This window comes from Narcine bancroftii, chromosome 3 (genome assembly GCF_036971445.1).
Source record: "Narcine bancroftii isolate sNarBan1 chromosome 3, sNarBan1.hap1, whole genome shotgun sequence".
NCBI lineage: Eukaryota > Metazoa > Chordata > Chondrichthyes > Torpediniformes > Narcinidae > Narcine > Narcine bancroftii.
Window position 1 is genome coordinate 266054143 of NC_091471.1, and position 22983 is coordinate 266077125.

The following is a 22983-nucleotide window of genomic DNA, read 5'->3' on the forward strand; positions in this document are numbered from 1 at the left end:
TTACTTAAGAGAACATTTATTTTTACTCTTTTAAACTTGCATTTTTTTTTACCTTGTATTATTTTTTTCTTATTTAAATATTTTAAATGTATTTTTCCTCGATTTCTTTTTTGTCAGTTGCTTGAATTCCAGATACCAGGGATACATGTCTGGAATCCCAGTTAATGTCAGCAGCTAATCTTTTCATTTGCTCTCTTTGCTGGTTTCTTTTGCAATGAGCTTGGGTCTTGCTCTCATTTAGAACTCAACAGTTGTCCCAAGCAGCCTTTTTTTGCTGTATTTTCAATTCTGTTTCTTTCATCATCCATAGAACCGGATTTTTTTTTTGTTCCTTATGACCATGTGCTTCAATTGTTCTTGGAACCATCTTCTCCTTTAAACTGTTTTTACTACAATACCTCTCATACATTTTCACTTCTAATTACCTGGGCCAAATCTGCACTTACTGCACAAATTGGCCACTCTCCAAATAATTTTCTTCTTTTCTGTCTTACTCTAATCATCACCATCACCGAAATGTTCTCCTAATGAAGTTTGGTGAACATACCTCCGACATATTTGATGCAATCGGATCTAGTAATCACTTGGTTTTTGGATGTGAAACGCATTGCTCCATTGTCCTCAACACAATTTAGACATTTTGCATTTTCTCTGCCGTTAACACCACTGCTATTTCAATTTATATTGGGATGACATAACATAATCCTTTCGTTTTTGCACTTCTTTATAATCTCCATACATATTTGCTTGTCTATACTTCTACTAATTATTGACCTACAGACTGTCCAATATTACAATGTTCACCGAAGTATTCCTCAACTCCAGATTCTCTCATTGACTCCATGCTATTTTCTCTCTTCAGCTCCATTATATTCTCTTCAATCAATTCTTTTCTTTCTAGTGCTCCCATTGTGGTCTCCTCTTCTTAAGAGAGATTGGATGCAGACTGGGAGATCGCCTTGTTGAGCAACTCAGCCCTGTCTGCCTCAATTATGTGGATCTCCCAGTGGCCACCCTTTTCAATTCCCCATCCCATTCCCTTGCTGACATGTCTGTCCATGGTCTCATGCACTAAGTCCACCCGCAAACTGGAGGAACGAGACCTCATTTTCTGGCTGTGCACCCTCCCACAGATGGCATCAAAACTGACGTCTCCAGTTTCTGTTAAACCCTCCTCCTTTCCCCCAGTTCTCTCTCTCTCTCTCTCTCTCTCTTCCCTTACCCTCTGTCTTCTTTCACAGAGGCAAAATAAATTCTCACCTCTCCTCTTCTCAAATCCAATTAATACCTTTTGTTGGTCTGGACTCCTCCCCTGTCCAGTCTTCAGTTTTTATTCTTACGCATTCTATTTATTTCTTGAAGAAGGGCTCAGGCCCAAAACGGCAGTAATACATCTTTACCTCCTTAGCAAGACCGGCTAAGTTCCTCCAGCATTTCTGTGTTTTACTGCAATCAGTGTATGCAGACTTTTGTGTTTCACTCTTTTCTTACTATCCTTCCCAAATACAAAAATCAGGAATATTAATTTCCTTTTTTAAGACTAATTTATGCCATCACATCACATTCCCATCTCATAGCTATGGATCATAAATATTATTTTCTACACTCTGCATGTTCACACATCATTTGTTATCATTGCTATTTTCACTGACCCATGGTTGTGAGGACGTGCACCTTCTTCATTCACTCAACCTGTGTTATCCTACAGAATTGCCTTTTCCTTCATGAATGCTCCTTCAACCTTTAGATTCTGCTTCCAGCTTAGGCATTTTTCCCTCTGTCCAGTCCTCATACCCTCCTTCACCACTGTAAAACTAATTTAAATTCTTAACAACATCAAACATTCCTGCAGGCCCACAGTTCCTTTTCAGATGCAACTTTTCTGGCTTGTAGAGGTCCCATTTTCCCTAGAAATGGCTCCAATTCCTCGGCAATCTAAAGCTTTCCTTCCATATAATTTCTTCAGCTATTTTAGTACGTTGAAAATGAACTGCACCACTGGGCAAAGGGGATCAAAACCATTCAAATGGAAAGAGGAATGTTTGTGGTTACTACAGGAAGCATAAACAGAGAATTCACCAAAAAATAAGAGACTTGCCCAACAACAGACATGAAAGTAGAATTCTGTGATTGATTTTGTTAATAATTTTCTAAAACAATGACACCCTATTGCAATTCTACCTTAATCATATACTCTTGGGGGGAAAAAAATCATTACAAATTAAAACTACAGAGCTATTGAAATCATAGGATATTAATGGTAATGAAATGTTTTGCTGTGATGTAAACTGGAGCCACCCAGTGCTACATTAAAAATGTGGATGGAATGGACAGAATGGCTTTCCTGACTCTTGTGAATACTGCAGAAGCTATAAATCGAAAAAAATACGAGATGCACAACAGGAAAGTTAACGTTCAAAGTGTGAAGCTTTATTCTATACTATTTCGCCAAAGAGTGATATCTTGCAAATACCAATTTAAAATCAGCCATATGCAATGATGCGCAAATAATTTAGACAGTAAACACATAAAGAAGAAAACAATATGGAAACAATATTTATATGGAACATAATGTAGTAAACTGTAAAGTAACCATGATTTCCCATTCTTGCTACCCAACTGTCTGACTTCCCAAATTAATTGAAAAACGCTGTTGACAAGCCTCATGGCTTTGGCATGGGCTGGATGTTTTAGGCTACTGCTGTGGTTGCACTGGCTGTAGACAAGATATTTAACAGATTGTAGAGCTCGTCGAAAGAACCAAAGACTTGTTGATCCAAACCAAGGCTTTTATTAGCAAAAGACCGGAGCTCTTCACAGGTGGCCGACCAGTCCGGAATGATCCGACCTGGCTAGGGACACAACCCTTTAAGGCCCAAACAATAGGTGTGGCTTAGCTCTCAGCCAATCGCTGTAAGCACAGTCTAGATACAGTAACTATATACACTATGTACATTGGTGATAGATCTGTACTATCACATTCACCCCTTCTTGGAGAATTGACCCGGGAAAAAAAAAAAAAAAAACGAGGGAGAGAATGAAAAGGAAGGGGTAGGTCAAGGACTGTAGCGGTCAGGGGGTCTGACCATCCGGCGTGACCGCCGTGGTGCCGGGATTGGGGTCGCTGGAGTGGTGTCACCAGCGGGCTCATCGGGTGCGACTGCTCCGTCACTCAATTCCCCAGTCGTTTTGTCGGCAGGGTGGCCCGAGTCATTGGGGTGCTGTTGGTCCTTCTGTTGCGGCACGGGGCCTGGAGCATAAGGAGTTGGGGGGTTTGCTGGGTCTACCGCGTCCTGAGCTAGGTCCCGCACCGAAACAGTGTCCTCCCGCCCGTCTGGGAACTCCACGTATGCGTAATGTGGGTTCGCGTGGAGTAGAGTCACTCGGTCGACCAAGGGGTCGTTCTTTGAGTGCCGGACGTGGCGTCGCAAAAGGACGGGGCCAGGGACGGTGAGCCATGCCGGTACAGTGGTTCCCGATTCGGATTTCCTCGGGAAAAGGAACATCCTTTCGTGGGGGGTGGCATTTGTTGCAGTACATAGGAGGGAGCGGATGGAGTGTAAGGCACTAGTGAGAACCTCCTGCCAGTGAGAGGTGGGGAGACCTTTAGACCGGAGAGCCAGTGTAACCGCTCTCCATATGGTGGCATTCTCCCTCTCGACCTGGCCATTACCGCGTGGGTTACAGCTCGTGGTCCTGCTTGAAGCAATACCACACTCCAGAAGGTACTGTTGCAGCTCTGCACTCATGAATGAGGACCCCCTATCACTGTGGATGGAATTGGGGTACCCGAAGATGGTGAAAATACTGTGAAGGGCCTGTATCACTGAGGTGGCAGTGGTGTCTGGGCAGGCCACAGCGAATGGGAAGCGGGAGTATTCGTCGATGGCCGTAAGGATGTAGGTATTACGGTTGGTCGACGGTAGGGGTCCCTTAAAGTCTACGCTAAGACGCTCGAAGGGGCGGGTGGCTTTGATGACGTGGGAGTTATCCGGACGGAAGAAGTGGGGCTTGCATTCGGCGCACACCGAACAGGCTCGGGTCATGGAGCGGATCTCCTCAACTGTGTAGGGTAAGTTGCGCGCCTTGACAAAGTGAGCAAACCTAGTGACCCCTGGATGACAGAGCGCCTCATGGAGTTTCCGTAGTCTGTCCATCTGTATGCTGGCGCACGTCCCCCTGGAGAGCGCGTCAGGCGGGTCGTTGAGCTTACCAGGCCGGTACAGGATGTCATAGTTAAAGGTGGAGAGTTCGATTCTCCATCTGGCGATTTTGTCGTTTTTTATCTTACCACGCTGGGTGTTGCTGAACATGAAGGAGACCGCGCGTTGATCAGTCAACAGTGTAAAGCGCCTCCCAGCGAGGTAATGTCTCCAACGACGTACCGCTTCAACTATGGCCTGGGCCTCCTTCTCGATCGAGGAGTGTCTACTCTCCGGACCCTGGAGGGTTCTGGAGAAGAAGGCTACAGGCCGACCGGCCTGGTTCAAGGTGGCTGCCAGGGCGAAGTCGGATGCATCGCTCTCGACTTGAAACGGGACAGACTCATCGATCGCGTGCAGCGTCGCAGCAGCGATGTCAGATTTGATTCGATCGAAAGCCGCTGTGGCTTCGGTCGAGAGGGGAAAAGAGGTGGTCTTGATAAGAGGACGTGCCTTGTCGGCGTAGTTTGGAACCCATTGGGCGTAATAAGAGAAAAGGCCCAGGCAGCGTTTGAGAGCTTTCTGGGTATGTGGGGGGGGTAAGTCCATTAAGGGACGCATGCAGTCAGGATCTGGCATGACTATCCCGTTTTCCACCACACAACCTAGAATAGCGAGTCGTGTGGTCCGGAAAACACACTTGTCCAAATTGTAAGTCAGGTTTAGCTGACGGGCAGTTTGAAGAAATTTGTCTAGGTTGGCGTCATGGTCCTGCATGTCGTGGCCACAGATGGTGATATTGTCCAGATACGGGAAGGTAGCGGTTAGCCCGTTCTGGTCCACCATCCTGTCCATTTCCCGCTGGAAGACCGCGACACCATTTGTGACCCCGAATGGTACCCTGAGAAATTGATATAGCCGCCCATTCGCTTCAAAGGCCGTGAATGGTCGGTCCTCGCAGCGGATCGGGAGCTGGTGGTAGGCCGAACGTAGGTCAATAGTGGAGAAAATGCGGTACTGGGCGATCTGGTTCACCACATCCGTGATGCGTGGCAGGGGGTACGCATCCAGGAGTGTGAAGCGGTTAATGGTCTGGCTATAGTCGACCACCATCCGTAGTTTTTCCCCATTCTTGACAACCACCACCTGGGCTCTCCAGGGGCTTGAACTGGGTTCGATGATGCCCTCATCCAGCAATCTACGCACCTCACTCCTAATGAATTGCCTGTTTTCGTAACTATATTGCCGACTTTTGGTGGCCACAGGCTTCCAGCCAGGGGTGAGGTTTGCGAAGAGTGCTGGCGGGGCAATCCGGAGTGTGGAAAGGCCGCAGGATTGGCCCCGGGGCACGGGGGCGGGTTGCTCGGGTGCTTCGGGAGTGGGGCGATGGCAGACCGAGAGGGGGGCGTGGGGTCCCCCAAAGTGTAGGGACACCGTTTGGAACTGACACTGGAAGTCTAATCCCAGCAACACTGGGGCGCACAATTGGGGAAGGACGAATAATTTAAAGTGGGTGACCGTCACGCCCTGTACTTCCAGCGTGGCGATGCAATACCCCTTTATCCCAGTCGAGTGCGACCTCGTCGCTAATGAGATCCTCTGGGTAGTGGGGATAATGTCAAGTCCCCAACGGAGGGCCAGATCTGGCTGGATAAAACTGTCAGTTGACCCAGAGTCAAATAAGCAATTGGTGTAGTGTCCATGCACTTTAATCAGTTCCATTGCTCTGGTGAGGGGATGAGAGCATTGCTGGTTTAATGTTATTGAAGCAGTTGACAGGCGAGTTTTGCGCGATGACGTCACGCAACGGGATGACGTCACACAACGGGATGACGTCACGCAACGGGATGACGTAGTCAACGCTCGAGGAGAAGGTTGGAGAACCTCCCGGAAGTGCTGTTGTGGCAGGTGAATGGTAAGTAGTGGCGATAGCGTCGGCCCCGGGGGTGGCTGTGGCGGCGGCAGCAGCGGCGGTAGCGTCGGCCCCGGGGGTGGCTGTGGCGGCGGCAGCGTCGGCCCCGGGGGTGGCTGTGGCGGCGGCAGCAGCGGCGTTAGTGTCAAGTGTTCCGCACGGGGACGAGAGGCAGGCCATCACCATGGTTGCGACGGTGGGTTGCCCCTTCCGGGTTCGGCGTCTCCGTGACGTCAGGCGTTGCCGTGCAGGGGAGCCCTCGCTCTCATTGGACGAGAGCTCTGGGGAAGAAGAGTTTGAATGGGATAGTGGCGGTTGAGCTTCACACGAGGCACTGTGTTTGCTGGCGGCCATTTTAGACCTACAGACTGCAGCAAAGTGGCCGTTTTTAAGGCACTTCTGGCACCTGGCTTTTCTTGCTGGGCACTGGGATCTGCTGTGCTTGTCCCTCCCGCAGAAATAACATTTCGTGTTCACACGGGGCAGGGTAGCAGCAGCCGACAGGCCGTCAGGGGTAGGGTAGAAGGGCACTTTACTCACATCAGAACGAGGGGTCCAGTCCCTAGAGAGCTCGGTGGACTTTAAGGCTGCATCCTCCATTGTGATTGCAATCCGGGCCACGTCCTAGTTTTTCTACCCCTTGTTCGAGCAAACGCAGCCTCACTTCGTTCGATCGGAGCCCGGCCACATAGGCATCCCGGACGAGGTCGCTAGTGATCTCGGCAGCAGTTTTGTCCACACAGTTACAGTCCTTGCCCAATGCCTTTAATACTTGTAAATATGCCCTGCTGGACTCGCCGGGCTGTTGCTTCCTCGACGCAAGCACAAGCCGGGCATGAACTCTGTTCACCGGTTGATCATACAGTTCCTTCAGTACCTTTATGGCTGCGGTGTAAGTGGTCTCATCCTGGATGTTCTCGTAGACTCTCAAGGACACCATAGACAGCAATGCTGTTAGACGCTGGTTATCCTCCTCTACCTGAATGAATCTCAGGAAGTTTTCAAAGTTCAGCAGCCAGAACTTAAAGGCTTTGAAGGCTGTAGCTGACTGTGGGTCGATATCAAGTTTTTCTGGCCGAGTTAAACGCTCCATCCCTTTCAAAAAAAATTCTTTTTGCTAATAAAATTGTAGAGCTCGTCGAAAGAACCAAAGACTTGTTGATCCAAACCAAGGCTTTTATTAGCAAAAGACCGGAGCTCTTCACAGGTGGCCGACCAGTCCGGAATGATCCGACCTGGCTAGGGACACAACCCTTTAAGGCCCAAACAATAGGTGTGGCTTAGCTCTCAGCCAATCGCTGTAAGCACAGTCTAGATACAGTAACTATATACACTATGTACATTGGTGATAGATCTGTACTATCACACAGATCAAAGCTTCAACCTTGGTACAAACTCCATACATTCATCTAACTCAAAGTTTCAAAATTTCCTTTTATTGTCATGTAATTATACATTTAAAAAGCTGTAAAGCAAACAAAACGTTGCCATGAGCATTTCCCGGCTCCCCTAACATTCGAGTGTTAACTCAGGAGATGATTTCACTAAGAGGCATTTCTCTTCAATCTAGGATAATGGATAATGCAAATGGCTCAATGCACTCTGAGCACCACACTCTGACCTCATACACACCTAGGAACTGCGGTGTTGTAACTTCAGCAAACAAAACATCGTCATTGAAAACATTCATATTTTTGCATTCAGTTTCACAGACAACATACAGGCAATTTTAAAAAGATTGGAATCTTTAGAAATTGACAAGCTGGAAGGAGGCCATTGATCATCCTGGAGAATCAGCATGGAGTGCCCAACAGCAAGTACAACCATATGAAGACATTGCATGAAATCATTCCCAATGAATGGCTATTTAACAGGCTATTTAAGAAGCAACTTAAAATATTTGTTTTACTGATCTAATGCATTGCATTACAAAGGAGTGCGAGGAGGAATGAAATTCATAAGGACCATAATCAGGAGCAGGAGACCAGTTGGGCCCAATACCACTTATCTTCAAATTCAATGCGATTGTGAAGCAAAAATATTTCAGGAAGCGCATGCTCCCGGTGTGTTCCGAATCCAAACCAAAACAACTTCCAGCCAATTCAGGTTTGTTGTAGACTGTGTAAATCTATCTAAGTTCCCACTTGTGGAATTCAGCTGCACCAGGTATGGCAATGGAGGGCTAGGTGGAGATGAACATAGGATTCAGAGCAAGGAAGGCTGGTTTTAATTCGGCTTCTGGATGTGCTGGCTACCACTATAATCAGCTATCAACAGCCAAACAATAGAGTAGGGGATTTACAGATACATTCTTCCAAAATCTGTATTAAATAAAAGTATAAGGTAGGGAATATAAATACAAATCACAATCACATGTAGTTGTACAAGTTTTAAGACATGGTCATTCATAGTTTCTGTAGCTTCACAAATAGTTATAGTGAGATTCCCGCTCGTATCAGACAGCTGTACAAATTCAAACAACTAAATTGCAGTCAAGCTGGAACATTTCGTTCTCGACATATTCCATGCAAAGCAGTCACTAACCAAAAGGTCAATGATAATGTCATAACATGTCTCACCCAAAAAAAGCCAAAACATTGAACAAGTATTTCCCATACCAACTGCACTTTCCCTCACAAAGTCGATCCAGTGATCATTTGGGGAATCAGAGGTGGAGAGTGTGAGCAAATTTAAATTCCTTAGAGTCACAATCTCAGACGATCTTTCCTGGCCCCCAACATACTGATGTCATCATGAAGAAAGCACATCAGCACCTCTACAGTCTCAGGAGTTTCCAGACATCGGAAACCTTGGCAAACTTAGACGTGTACAGTGGAAAACGTACTGACTAGCTGCATCACAGCCTGGTATGGGGACACCAACACCTCTGTGAAGAAAGCCCTTCAAATGGTAGTGGACATGGTCCAGTACATCACAGGCAAAACTCTCCCCACCATCAAGAAAATCTACGTCGGAGAGCAGAAGCAATCATTCTTGAATGTGTACCACCCAGGGCATTCTCGGTTCTTGATGCTGCCTGCCATCAGGAAAGAGGTAAAGGTGTTATAAGAATCGTACCACCGGGTTCAGGAACAGTTGCTACCCATCCACCATCAGACTCCAAAACAACAAATTCAATCGGAGACTTGTTTAAATAATCTTATTTTGCATATTTTTTTTTTCTGTATTGTAGTTGGTTTAAATTTCTCTCTTATTGTATCTTTTTTCTTGAGGACCATTTACAGACAGCAATAAGTAGAAATACTGCCTGATCCGCAGGAAAAAGAATCTCAGAGTTGTATATATTCTGATAAATTTGAACTTTGAAACTCCCTTCCCTATCACCTGTATTATCAGGACATGAAACTATCTAAATGTAAGTATTATTTCTACACAGCGGAGAATACTATCCACATTTCACTCTCTTTCTGTTGTCCGCCGGAACCACCACCACCTTGCTGACAGCAGCATTCTAGAAAATCTAACAGAATCCCACTGCTCCCGAAGCAATTATACACCAAGATCATTAACTCCAGCTACAATACAAAATCGGCACTAATGAAGACAGCAATCAAATAATGTGCTGATATAACAAACCACCACAAACATTTCATTTTAGACAATTTTATGGTTGTCACATAATAACTGTATTGTTATTAACCCTTGAGCAGACCAGTTAAACAAAATGTTGTGTAGTTTCACTCAAAATGTGAAAATCACATTGAATTTATATAGTGTTAGTTATATCAAACCAATACCCGTCCGTCCAATTAATTACCTTTGAGGAACAACCATCAATGTTAAGTAAGCAAACATAAAACGCAAGGTAATAATTAAAAGTGAAATCATATTTGAGTAAAACAGCTACTTCAGTACTACATTGTAGTGTCCATGGTAACTTTAATCACAGTAATTATTCCCTCAATGTGTTTATGTAACTTCCCCATAAAAGCATCCATGCTAATCATCTCAATTATTAGTCGTGCTCTAAGCTCCAGATACAGTAATTCTTCAATCTAGACATTTATCCTCAAATCACTACTGAATTTATTAGTAGTCATCAATATTTACATGGAACACTGGTACTTTGCATAGTGCAGGATGATTCCCCGGGACAAGAGTATGAATGGAAATAACTAATAAATGTTATTATGAAATATACAAGAGACTGAATCCAGCATGAACCTCTGTAGGACAATGCTGGGTGGAGAACCTGGTATGATCTCCACCTCCCCTTGTTGTTATGTGATGTGCCAGAACCTGCACAGTGAAGGTTGGTGTAGGCCAGGCAGGCATTGTGATTGCCCAGCAGGCACAATGAGTTCATCTGGTCTCTCATCCCATCTTACTGGATATGACGGAGAGAGCTATTTCTCCCCTCTCTTTGTTTGGCCAAACAACTTGTCCCAGTTCAAACCTTGTCTATTGTAACAAGCTCAAGGTGGTCATCGGCTGTTGGGTTTCTTACCCAAAGAGAAATTTACAATCCTGCACTTGTCATGCTCTAAAGTGCAGTCCTGAGGTCCACATCTCCAATCTGAATAGCCTCACTGTTCATCCTGTCTTACCTTGAACTCGCACTCCAGAATCAGAGGTGACAATTTGTTGTTGCAGGAGTGCCAATGCAGAGCCCAGTATTTACATAATGTTCCTGATACGGGGGGGGGGGGTCAAAGAAAATGTATTTTTTAAAGTACAAGAGGGTACACATTTTTAAATTTATGGGGGTTTAGACTAGGAACAATAGCTCTAAAATTACCCAACACTTGATGGTGAACATGAAGCAGGGTATCAGTACACTAGCCTGCACCAGTCAAATCAGCACGACTTAGGCATCGTTTAAATAAGGAGGGTAGGTGTACTTTCAGCAGTATTTGAAACAAGACATGTTAAGAGGCAGATAAAATCAACGTCCATCTACATCTGAAGCAGGACATACTCTGCCCAAAGAGTCACTTATGACAAAGTGATACCAAATCAGTTACGGCTTGGTAAACAATACCAACCAAGCACAGTGAATTGGAGAAGGATGTTCAGATGTTTCAAATGTTACTGCTTGGTCCAAAAGCATTTTGATTTAAGTTCTGATTCAATTGCAAGTGAAAACATCCTCATGGAAATCATTCACACAGAATGCTCTTTGCCATTTTTAAAGGAAGTTTTGGTCAATTTAGTTTCCACTCAAGGCCTTGGGTCTTTCAATGTTCTCCCGAGGCAGCAAAAGATTATTTAAATCAAAATATTTAATCACCTGAATGTCCATAATTGATTGCTTTAAATCCAGTGCAACAAGTTAAATTTAAGTGCCGAAGGTGGCCATGCAAAATTTTCACTTAAATCCATCACTTCTCTTACATTCCAGCAGGAATCACAAGCAAGTAAAGGGATCCCCCTGGCTGATAATTTTCCCTTTCCCTGGTCTTTCTTTACTGCTACTTGGATTATGATGAGCAATCTTATCACAGAAGAAGGATCAAATGCAAGAATTTGCAAGAATGAACAATCTTTCTCTTTCTCAATCTGAATGCTGAATGGGCCACATCACAAAAGAATAACAAGCACTAAGATTTCTAAAAGGTGAGTCACTGTTTCCTGGAAGGTGGGAAGAAAATAAATACAAAGATCATCATTCACTGTTACCCATTAACCAGTTATATACAAAAGGTCAAGTAAAAACCCCTTTACAACTCGAGTGTCAACTTGGCTCAGTTCAAGCTTCATTCCAGACTTGAAAATGCAATCCATGTTGACACTTCAGTATAGTACTCACAGCACTGCATTGTTAAAGGTGCTGTTTTCTTGGATGAGAGTCAAATTGTGGCGTTCAATGCTTATCCGGAAGGACATGAAAGATTTCCCACAAGCACAAAGCCAAGAGATTGGATCATATTGCACTGTTAATAAAGAACTACATGATCTCAATTTAATTCTAACCAAATTGCATTTACAATCATTTCTGATGAATTGCCACCAATTCAAAACTGAGCAAAGCCAGAGGCATACTTGGCCCATTATTCAAAGGGAACTAATGCTGCCATTGACCGCACTAATTACATCGTCTCAAAATTAAATACAGGTGCCTAACCTTTTAGCCTGGATCATCTGGAATAGACACCTGGTGTTGTTTGGAATCTTCCGAATTTCAGAATCATTTTAATTTTGGTCCTTTAAGCAAATGCTTCACTCCTGGCCCCCACCGTCCATCCATTGCCCCCCCTCCCATCCCCTGCCCCCCTGGCCATTCATTGCCCCCCCCAATCTAATATGATGTGGCAGCAGGGGTGCAGTGCTGCTGAGCCCAGAGTTTACAAAGCATCACACTGGATCATGGCGACAGCACCAGAGCAGTTCCAGCTGTGTGGGGGATTATGGGTAAGGAAGATGCCATTGTTCCAGCACTGAGCCAGTTACTGCCACCAGGGTGGGAGCCAAGAGTTACCTTTCCACCGAAGGTAAGGGAGGACATCCATGGTGGGCAAGGACTGAGGGGGTCCTCCCGTTGAAAATTGAGAATTTTTTTTTTACAGGAAATTACATTACTTATGTGTAAAGTCATCTACTGAAATAAGTGCTGGTTTTTCGAGGTTGCTAGTGTTCAGAGTCCCGGATAAAAGGTTAGGTACTTGTATAGACTGTTCAGTTATCTCCCAAAGTCCACAATATGTTAAATCTATCAAGAGGTGTGTATTTTTTTTAAATGGAAAATATGGTTTCCTCAAGACTCCATTCCCTGCATTACTCTAATGGGACAATGTTGTAGTCTATATCAACTTAATGCAAAATTCAATCTAGCACCTCATGTCCACAATACTTACACTATCAAAGAAAGAGAAAGAGAGACCTCGCACCTAAAGATCTTGAAGTAGACAGATCTTGAAAACCAGCAAGAGGAAGATCAGCAAAACCTTGTGAGTGCTGCCTCAGCATTGTGGCTCTCTTCCATGGTAGCCTTCCTGCTTTCTTGATGCAGCACTTTCCCTTTAATGTCCTTTTCTATTTGCTGTGCAATGAAATAGTCAATTGTTGCACTGAGTGGTCTTATCTGGAACCATGCTGGTTATGCTCTAAAGCACACATGTCAAACTCTGGCCCCCGGGCCAAATTTGGCCCGCGATATAATTATATTTGGCCCGCGAGATCATTTCAAAAATGTATTAGAGGTGGCCTGCCCTGCAGCGAGAGCTGATGCTGTTTTTTGGTAATGTCACCACCACCATCCTCCCCCTTCATTGCACATCCTTCCCCATTGTAACATGAGAAATTGTAACACGAGAAGTCTGTCAATGTCATCAGTCGGCAAGCCAGTTGGAAGGCTCCGCGCACAACCAGTCACTTCTCCCACCTGTCGAGCGGTGCGGCGGATGGGCGAGCGCCTGTGATTTCCTGTCGGCGCGACGGGCATGACAGGCTGCGCACAGCCCCCGGGTAGCGCGAGCCCCGCGCGACTGGCACCGGACGGCCCTTCCACAGCGCGAGCGCACTTCTCCCGGTCGCCACGGCCTTCAGCGCTTGCACCCGCGCGGACCCCAGGGACGGTTGGTTCGGCCCTGCACGTGAAGAGAGAGATGATGGCTGTCCGCAAAGGCTGATCAGCAGCGCGCTGGGCCTGAGTGGGTGGGTAAGCAGGGGTGGGCAGAGGGTGTAGGTGAGGAGTAATGGGCAGGGGAAGTTATGGTGGTGCGAGGGGCAGTTAGAGGGAGGGATGAGTAGAAGGAGGGGTGGATAGGGAAGAGGTAAAAGGGGAGGGGCAGGGCGAATAGGGGAGGGGTGATTAGAGGGTGAGAGACGGGTAGAGGGAGGAACAGGTTGAGGGGAGAGGCAGTAAAGGGGCGTGTATAGGATGGGGTGGGTAGAGGCAGAGTAGAGGTTGGGTAAAGGACTCAGAAGGCATGGAAAAATGTCAGTAGGCATTTGAGTAAAACAGTGGCGGAGAGGGGGGATTGGAGGAACAGGGCATTGGTTGCGTAGCTTTGCCTTTACTATATAAAATACACTGTTTGATCTGCTGAGTTTCTCCAGCATTATATTTTTACTTCAACTAATGTCTGCAGACTTTCAAGTTTTACTATATAATTTCGAGAATATTCTAACTGAACATTAAAAAAAAAGTCTACACTTTCTAGAAAGTGGAAAGGGAATGGTGCTGAATGTTCTCCCACCTAGGCGCCTCCAAATTTTAACCCCAATCATTTAACATTTAAAATCTTCGTCTTTTTTTTTATATAAATGTAATTTAACACTCGAACAGATTGTGTAGCCAATAATTCGAAACCCAGCGTAACTTCAATGTCAAGAAAAGTCACAATCTCAACCTTCGCTACATCTCAAGTGATATACAAATCCTCCCTCGCTCAATGAACTGGAAACACAGCTTAAGAGGAAGAGACTGAATGACGCACGTAATTGCTTTCAGCAGTATTTACGGGAAAATATTTTGCTTTTTAAACTAAACCAGGAGCAATTAAGATCAGATTAAGAGGGTTTAAGCAGAACAGAGGTCTGTGTTTATACATCGCTGATTATGGCAGAGTGATGCTGGTACTCTTCGAAGTGTGAAAATAGTTTTGTTTTGAAAACAGGAGAGCTTCTCTCTGGGCATTGGGTAGTGGAACCAGCAACCTGAATGGTGACTGGTTAGCTACAGATGCCAAACTTGAGGATATAATACACAAGCATGCCAGAGGGTAACAAACAGTAAGGACTCACAAAGCCCTCACCCACCTCCCCCACCCCATCCATTCCAGTGGAAGGTTCTGATGGCACAGCAAATTAATTGGGATTAAGAATGATTCAAACTGAAATGTAAAATTGATCAGCAAATCCAAGATGTGGGCCTCAATACCCTACTGTGTAATTGGATCCTGGATTTCCTCACCTCAAGACCACAATCAGTGAAGATTGGTAAGAACATCTCTCCTCCACAATCTCCATCTGTACCAAGCACCACAGGCCTGGATTCTTAGCCCCCTGCTCTGCTCACTTTACACCTATGACTGTGTGGCTTGGTACAACACTAACATTCACAAATTTGCTGACGATACCACAAAAGTGGTTGCATAAGAAGGGGTGATGCAGAAAGGAGATTAAAAACTTGGCTGAATGGTGTGCTAACAACAACTCAATGGTACCAAAACCAAGGAACTGATTGCAGACTTCAGGAGGGGAAAAACCAAAAATGTGCAACCCAGTGATCATCAGTGGTGGAGAGTAAAAATACAATGCAAGAGAAACTCAGCTGGTCAAACAGTGTACTGTATATAGAAAAGTTAAAGACATCTTGGGCTTGAGCTTTCATCAAGGTACTTTTATCAATCACGGTGTCTGCAGACTTTCGTGTTATACAACAGAGGTGGAAAGGGTGAGTAAATTTAAATTCTTGGGTTCTTGTTTTGAAGGACCTTTCCTGGACGCAACATCGTGAAGAAAGCACGTCAGTGACTCTTTCTCATGAGTTTGCGGAGGTTTGGCATGACATTAAAAACTTTGGCAAATTTCAACAGATGTATCGTGTAAAGTGTACTGACCAAATGTATCACAGCATTGTATGGGGGCATCAATACTTCTGAGCTGAAAGCCCTGCAAAAGGAAGCATCATAGGCAAAAGTCTCCCCACGATCAAGGATTCACACCACCCAGCACATGCTCTGTTCTCGCTGCTCTCATCAGGAAAGAGGTATAGGTGCCACAAGACTCACACCACCAGGTTCAGGAACAACTGGCTCCACCATAAGATGCCTGAACAAACTCATTTAAGGACTTACTTTGCACATTTATTTAGTACAGAATATTTATTTTATGCATTGCACAGTTTGTTTGCTCTTCTTCCTTGTCCACATTTTTCTCTTTTGCAAACACATCTTTAATCAGTACAGTATTTTTTGCAAAACAAATAAGTAATAATTCTGCCTGGCCTGCAGGGAAAGGAATCTCAGGGTTATTATGTGGTGACATACATGTACTCTACTTCAAAACTTTTTTGAACTTTGAACTAGAGGAATGAAGTCTCCTTCATGCACAGATCAATGCAACCATTTACATTTCAACAAGATTTGATTTCAATGGGTATCTTTGGAAAGAAGAGTAGGTCAATTATTGAACCGTCAACCACAAAGGTCCAGGCTGATCCAAAATTCAATTCTATTCACAGCAAAATTCAGCAGACTCAGGATTTTGGTGGTGCTGGACTGCCAGATTTTCCAGACAACTGGAAATTATTCCAATTAATAACACTAAACAACAATTTTTTTTCCAAAGGGCTTGCTTCCTGGGAAAAAAAGGGGGGATTATGATGGACAACTTCAAAGTAAACACAAAGATCATTTGAATTTAGCAGGTTTAATCGCATAATGATGTTGTCACAATGTGTTGTTCAACTGACCTAAAAATGTTTTGCCGCTGATTTTCCTTTGTACTCAGCATCTGATACCTCTCGAGTCAGTGTCCAACAATAGTTAGTCAGCACTGATGGATTCCAGTTGCCCTTATACCACTTTTCCATGGTTGCAATGTCCTGGTGAAACCTTTCACCGTGTTTGTCATTGACTGCACCAAGATCAGCAGGGAAGACGTCCAAGTACGAAAGTAGAAATTAAATTTTCAATGACATGTTGCATTTCGTGGTTTTGTCTGCTTTATGTAGACTTAAAATATAACAGGAAATCACAAAAATAGGTTTTACCTAAAAAAAGGTACATGATAGGAACATTTTCAGGTGATTTTCATGATCAACAGCCTAAAGCAAAATCTTTGTTGTCCAGTGTAATCCAACACATCCAATTTATCTTTTCTTAAACATTACACTGCAGTATAATACTTTTTCTAGCAGGCCCGATAAGCTTAAAGGGAGCACGGGAACCTGGGCCTCATTGTGCAAAACAGAGCACTGGATCCAAAGCCCCAATGTGTTAAAGAGAGTGCTGGAACTAACCCCGATGGATTAAAGGGAACAGGGAAATTAAGGCAAATGAGGGAACCAGGAACCAGATTTGCAAGAGAAAGCATAGGGACCAGGTCCCTGCTGTTCTAAAGGGAGTGCAGAGCCCAGGGTATGCCAAGGCAAAGGGAGCACAGGAACCAGGGGCCTAGTGAAACCAGCAAACCATCAGGATATCTAAACAAATGAATAGCTGTTTAACGGAGTTTTACTGTACTGACAATTATTCCTATCTCTTTCTTAAAATCAGATATGATACAAGGAGAAAAGTTCTTGCAAAATCTACAAAAAATGCAAATGAGGAACATAAAGTTCCAACCGAATATCTGATACAGTGAATAAAAATTAACTCCACATCAAAACACACTGGAACTTCTAACTATGCATTGTAAAACGAATCTTATCTGCTCCAAGGTCCTCAGTTTCCATGTAAAACCACAGGAAGCATATCTAACCTCAACAGCTGCTTCGTTAACTCCAAAATTCAAAAACACCCTGGCCACCTCAATGAGAAGCTTTGGGCAATCAAAAATCCGAAACTATAAACATAGCAAGTCAACAATAGGTGTAGGCAATGTAAGAAATTGGTGCAGACCAATGTCAGCAACTGTTGCCACCATTCCTTACTATTTCTTCATCTTTTTGCAGGTCACTGCCAATTGGGTTCACAGACTTCACCGTAAAAACTAGACACTCTGAGAACAGAACAAATAAACATGTGCTTCATTGCATGAAACTCTTCTTGGGATAAGATGCAAAACTGAAGCTCCAAGTACTTCTGAATTGCCCACCATTATTTCAAACAATGAAAAGATTAATTATTCTGTCCAACATTTTTCTCACAAATCAAAAGCAAATAAACAGATCACCAGCTTATTAACATGTTGCCATTGGTGGGAACTAAAGCGTGGTTTTCAAATAGGCTGCTACATTCTTAGAATGCAAAAGTGATTGAATTTAAAAGAGATTTAATAGCTGAACTGTAGTTTAAAATGTCAGAGGAGAAATATCAATGCAGTTTCCTCTTGTTTTTAAGTAACGTGCTCATGAACAAATAATCATATATTTACGTTTAGCAAAGTTAAAAAGTAGCCATTTGGACTATAGGTCAGACAATATTCTGTAATATCTTTAGGACTGGAGATAATAATGAATGGAAGGTGGGAGCTTCTTTTAAAAAAATAAAAGATGCTTCCACCTTCCTTTAAAAAGATAAAATGTACTTCAATAACTAAATTCTCTCTGTATCCACATTTATCTTTGCAATCAGTAATTGGTAGGATTAAAGAGATGGCAAAAAAAATCATTTAACCAAAGCATTATGGCAACCTATAAACGTCACTGCACTGATGGAAAGAGTAAGAGAAGCAGAAAGCATGATTGCAAACATAAGCCTCTTTCAGGTACATTCTCCTCCAAGAATGCGCCTGCAGAAACGGATGCAGACCTGTGGAATGATCATTCAGATGGCAGCCCTGAAAGCGCTGCGCTGTCCACCTGAAAGGGACAGCTTCAGGAGAGGTGCTGGCAGCCCCTGCCCCATAGTCCCGCGCCGGCCGCCCCTGCCCCGATGTCCTGCGCCTGGGAGGGGGGGCAGCGGGGAGGGGGGCTGTCAGGCAGCGGGGTGTTGGGTTGCCGGCTGATTGTCATCAGCTCGTCCCTTAGAAGCCGCTTTCAGTCAGCTGCATTCAGGTGCCCTGGGGGACTTCAGTGCTCCGGCGATTATCCCTCCCAAAGGAGGGTTAGAAAGTGTGCCTCGGAGGCGCCTCCTGGTCTTTCAGGTGGCCTCCCGACAGCCGCACAAGGGTAGAATATGTGGCTTTACATCGAGGTATTCTGGCCACCTGAAATAGCCTATAGGTTGGCTGTCCACTTTGCCAAATACCTGCACAGTGTCTGCTGGTCAAAGCTTGAACTCCCAGCAAACAATCATTTAAATTACTGTACCATTTTCACAGATACGTGTCCTCAGCCTCATCCATTGTTAAAGTACAGGTATACCCTGCTTTACAAATACTCACAATGCCGATTCACTTTTACGATGAAATCTGTTAGCTTTTATGAAAAACTAGCCAGTGGGGTTGTCACAAGGCTGGAATCGGATATTTTGGCACCCACATTTTGGCGACGGACACTTTGGCAAAAAAAAACTTTTGTAGCCCTTCAGACATTTTGGCACCCACAGTTTGCCACTGGCCCGGCAACCCCTGGCATTGCAACGTTTCAGAAACATTTTGGGATTTATTGTTATACTTATCAAATAATCACTTATACAGACACAAATAATCTAATCCACCCCCAGCAAATGTTTTGGGATTCATTGTTATACTTGGGTTCATGTTTGGCACTGGCCTGGCTCCCCCCCCCACCCCACCCATGGCATTGCCCAAACCCCCAGCTTTTCAGAAACCCTACCTGAACCCATTGCATTGCAGAAACTCCCTCCCCCCACTTCTCCGGCAAACATTTTGGATTTATTGTTATATTTAAATACAGAGTTTTCAAGCAGTGCCGCAACACGGGTTTCAGGCAGTGCTGTGGGACAGAGTAGGCCAGCAGACAGTGAGTGGGATAGCAGACCAAAATGTCCAGCACCAAACTGTCAGAGCCAAATTGGAGGCGGCATATGTCCTAGACTCTCACAGGGTGACCGGCGGGATTGTCAGCGCTTGGCCAGCAGGGCTGTCAAAAATCACTGTCTTCCTGATTCTGGCAAGTGAAACTATACTGTACATACATTATTTCTACTTTATAAAGGCTCTGTATTTATCATATCATTCTTGCTTTTACGATATACTAGTGTTATTTTAGGTTTTGTGTGTTATTTGGTGGGTTATGTTTTTGGGTCTGAGAACACTCAAAAAATCTTCCCATAAAAATCAATCATAATTGCTTCTTCACTTTACACCATTTCGGATTACAAAAGGTTCTGTAGGAACACTCTAGTTTCGTAAAGTGGGGTGTACCTGTAATAGGTGTCTAACCCAATAGCCTGGCCTCCACAATAGCCTGTGGCAACGTTTCACAGGTTTACCATCCTCCAGCTAAAGAAATTCCTCCACATTTCTGTCATTATTAGACACCTGAAACTTTGTCTTCTTGTCCTAGACTCTCCCTCCATGAGAAACAACCATGCACTTTAACATTTGAAATGTTTCAATGAGATCACATTCAGATTTATTGTCAGAGTACATACACGACATCACCTACAACGCTGAGATTCCTTTTTCCTGCGGACTGGTAGTTCAAAAAAAACTGTACACAGTGTATATATGTAACAAGAACTGTAAACAAACTGTTAGAGAGAATAGAAAAGAAAATCAATGAAGTGCACAAGAGTCCTTAAATTAGCCCTTGATTGAGTTTGTTGATAAGGAGTCTGATGGTGGAGGGGGAGCAGCTGTTCCTGAACCTGGTGGTGTGAGTCGAGTGGCACCTATACCTCTTTCCGGATGGCATGTGCTGAGTGATGGGAGTTTTTAATGATTGCTGCTGCTCTCTGACAGCAATATTCCCTGTAGATTCATTCAATAGTGGGGATGGTTTTGCCTGAAATGTCCTGGGCTGTGCCCACTACTTTTTGGACGGCTTTAAGCTCAGCTGGTCAGAACACTCCACCACACCTCTGTAGAAATTTGCCAGGGTTTCCAATGTCATGCAAAATCTCGTGAGGAAATAGAGGTGCTCACATGCTTTCTTCACGATGTCATTGCTGCGTTGGGTCTTGGAAAGATCCTCCAAAATAATGATTCCCAATAACTTAAAGTTGCACACCCTCTCCTCAATTACTGAATTTTATACCTTTGGCTTTCATTTCCTGAAGTTAACAATCAGCTCCTTAGTTTTGGAGACATTGAGTGCGAGATTGTTGTGGGTGCACCATTCAGCCAAGTTTTCAATCTCCATCCTGTATGCTGACTCGTCCCCTTCTTTGTTCAATCCAGTACCATGGGATCATTGCCATTTTTGTAGATGGTGTTACTGTCGGACAGAGTCACACAGTCGTAGGTGTGAAGTGAGTAGGGGGGAGGGGCCTAAGATCACAGCCCTGTGTTGCTCCAGTACTGATGGAGATTGTGGAGGAAATGTCCTTATCCTCCTAAATTACAATGAATACAGGCCATAAGCTGTCAAGCACTCTTAATATAATAACCCTTTCATTCCCAGAATCATCCTTGTGAACTTCCTCTGAACCTTCTCCAACGTTAGCACAGCCTTTCTTAAATGAGGACCCTAAAACATCTCACAATACTATAAGTGAAGTCTCAACGATGCCTTATAAAGCCTCAGCATCAGATCCCTGCTCTTATATTCTATTCCTTTTAAAATGAATCCCAGCATTGTACTCGCCTTCTTCACCACCGACTCAACATGCAAGTTTACCTTCAGGCTATCCTACATGAGGACTCCCAGGTCTCTTTGCATCTGGGTATTTTTATTTTTCACCCCATTTAGGAAATAGTCATCTTTAACAATGCAGACTAAAACGGCAAAGTCCATTTAAGTTGGAAAGTGTTTTTTTTTTATAACTAGTCCACACATGATGGGCAGATTGGTCTCCCTCTGTGTTCTTTATTTATATTATTCTGTAATTTTTTTTGGAGAGGCAATCAGCCACAGCATTTTATTCTCCCCTTTCAGTTTCTGCTCCCATTTTTTTTTATAATTAAGTGGGGATTGGCGGTGAGGTGGGAATTGGGAGTGAGGTGGAAATTGGGATGAGGTGAGGATTTGGAGTGAAGAGAGAGGGGAGTGGGGATTGAAGGGTTGTCTGCTCCCATTTTCAAACCAGAGTTCATCTGGTTCCTTCTGCGCTGTTTACACTCTCTGGAACATCTCAGTGATAACTTCCTTGGGCTTGCAATTAATGAACTTAGCTTTAGATGTCATGGCGCCTTCTAGTCCATTTCTATTACTCTTGTATCACTACCCCATTACATGGACGAGCAGTTGTATGCAGTGAATTCATGTTCGTAACTAAATATTTTGTACTGAATTTAAAAAAAAAATAAAAATCTAAATACATTATATTTGAGTTTGTTCATTCAGCTTGACAACAATCTGTTGCTGTGCAATTAGCTGAACTGAGTTACTAAGAAACAGAACCAACAGATTTTTATCCATGCAGATATTTTCTAGCCAATGGAGATATTTACTATCCAACTCATAAACATTCTAAAATACATTTACATGTATTCATCTGTGATCACAAGGTCAGCATTAGCTGGCTGCAAGCACATTTTCACGTGCCAAACGTAGAAACCAAACTATTCCTCATGAATCTGATTCAGTCATTAATCTGTTCTTCAATCAATGAGATATATTTCTATCCCTGCCTTGGAGATCAGTTCCTTGCAGAATTAAGATGTTACAAGCATCAATCAAGTCACTGTTCTTCAGTGACCCAGGAAGCAAGCCAGTTGTCAAACTGCTCATGGCATTGTCACCAAAATCCGTGCCTCTCCTCTTTGTAAATAATTGTATTTCAACCTTTTAAACAGGATTGCCACAAATGGACTACCAATGTCTGTTTATTTTTGCTAAATTAATTTAAAAAACAATCATAACCAACACTGGCAGACAAATCAAGTATGGTTTTTAGACTGCAGGCATGTAATGGCACAATCAAGGAATTTTGCCACTGCACGAGCATCTTAAAAGGAATGTGCAGGAATTTGGAGTCAATCCTTGCACCTCGATTTAACCTGCAGGACCCCTCCAACTTTTTGGAGGAAGCCTGCAGTGTAAATCACAGCTTAAAAATTCATTGAGAGTCATCCATCGGGTCTGTTGCACTCAGGTACTTGCAATCTAAAAAGGCGTCCGGTGTGAATGACCACACAGGCAGTAATTATGTTAAAAAAAAAAATTTCAGCGATTTTCCCGACATTGTGGTCTGAAATCCAGAAAGGAATGACAAACCACAGCTGTTTTTTAAACAAACAAGCAAACATTCAGTGGACTATTTTGTAAACTCAAAGAGGAAAGCAAAAGAG

At 43.9% G+C, this 22983-nt stretch overlaps 1 protein-coding gene and 1 long non-coding RNA gene across 5 annotated transcripts in view; one reads left to right on the plus strand and one right to left on the minus strand.

Annotated features, from left to right (window-relative positions):
• The window catches only part of LOC138758705 (insulin receptor-like), a 229785-nt gene that overhangs the window by 122654 nt on the left and 84148 nt on the right, over positions 1-22983 (minus strand). The gene's annotated exons all lie outside the window — the stretch shown is intronic.
• LOC138758706 (uncharacterized) lies at positions 8693-18148 on the plus strand. The gene is made up of 3 exons (XR_011354389.1): positions 8693-9108; positions 11417-11631; positions 17636-18148. It is a non-coding gene; the product is annotated as an uncharacterized lncRNA (long non-coding RNA).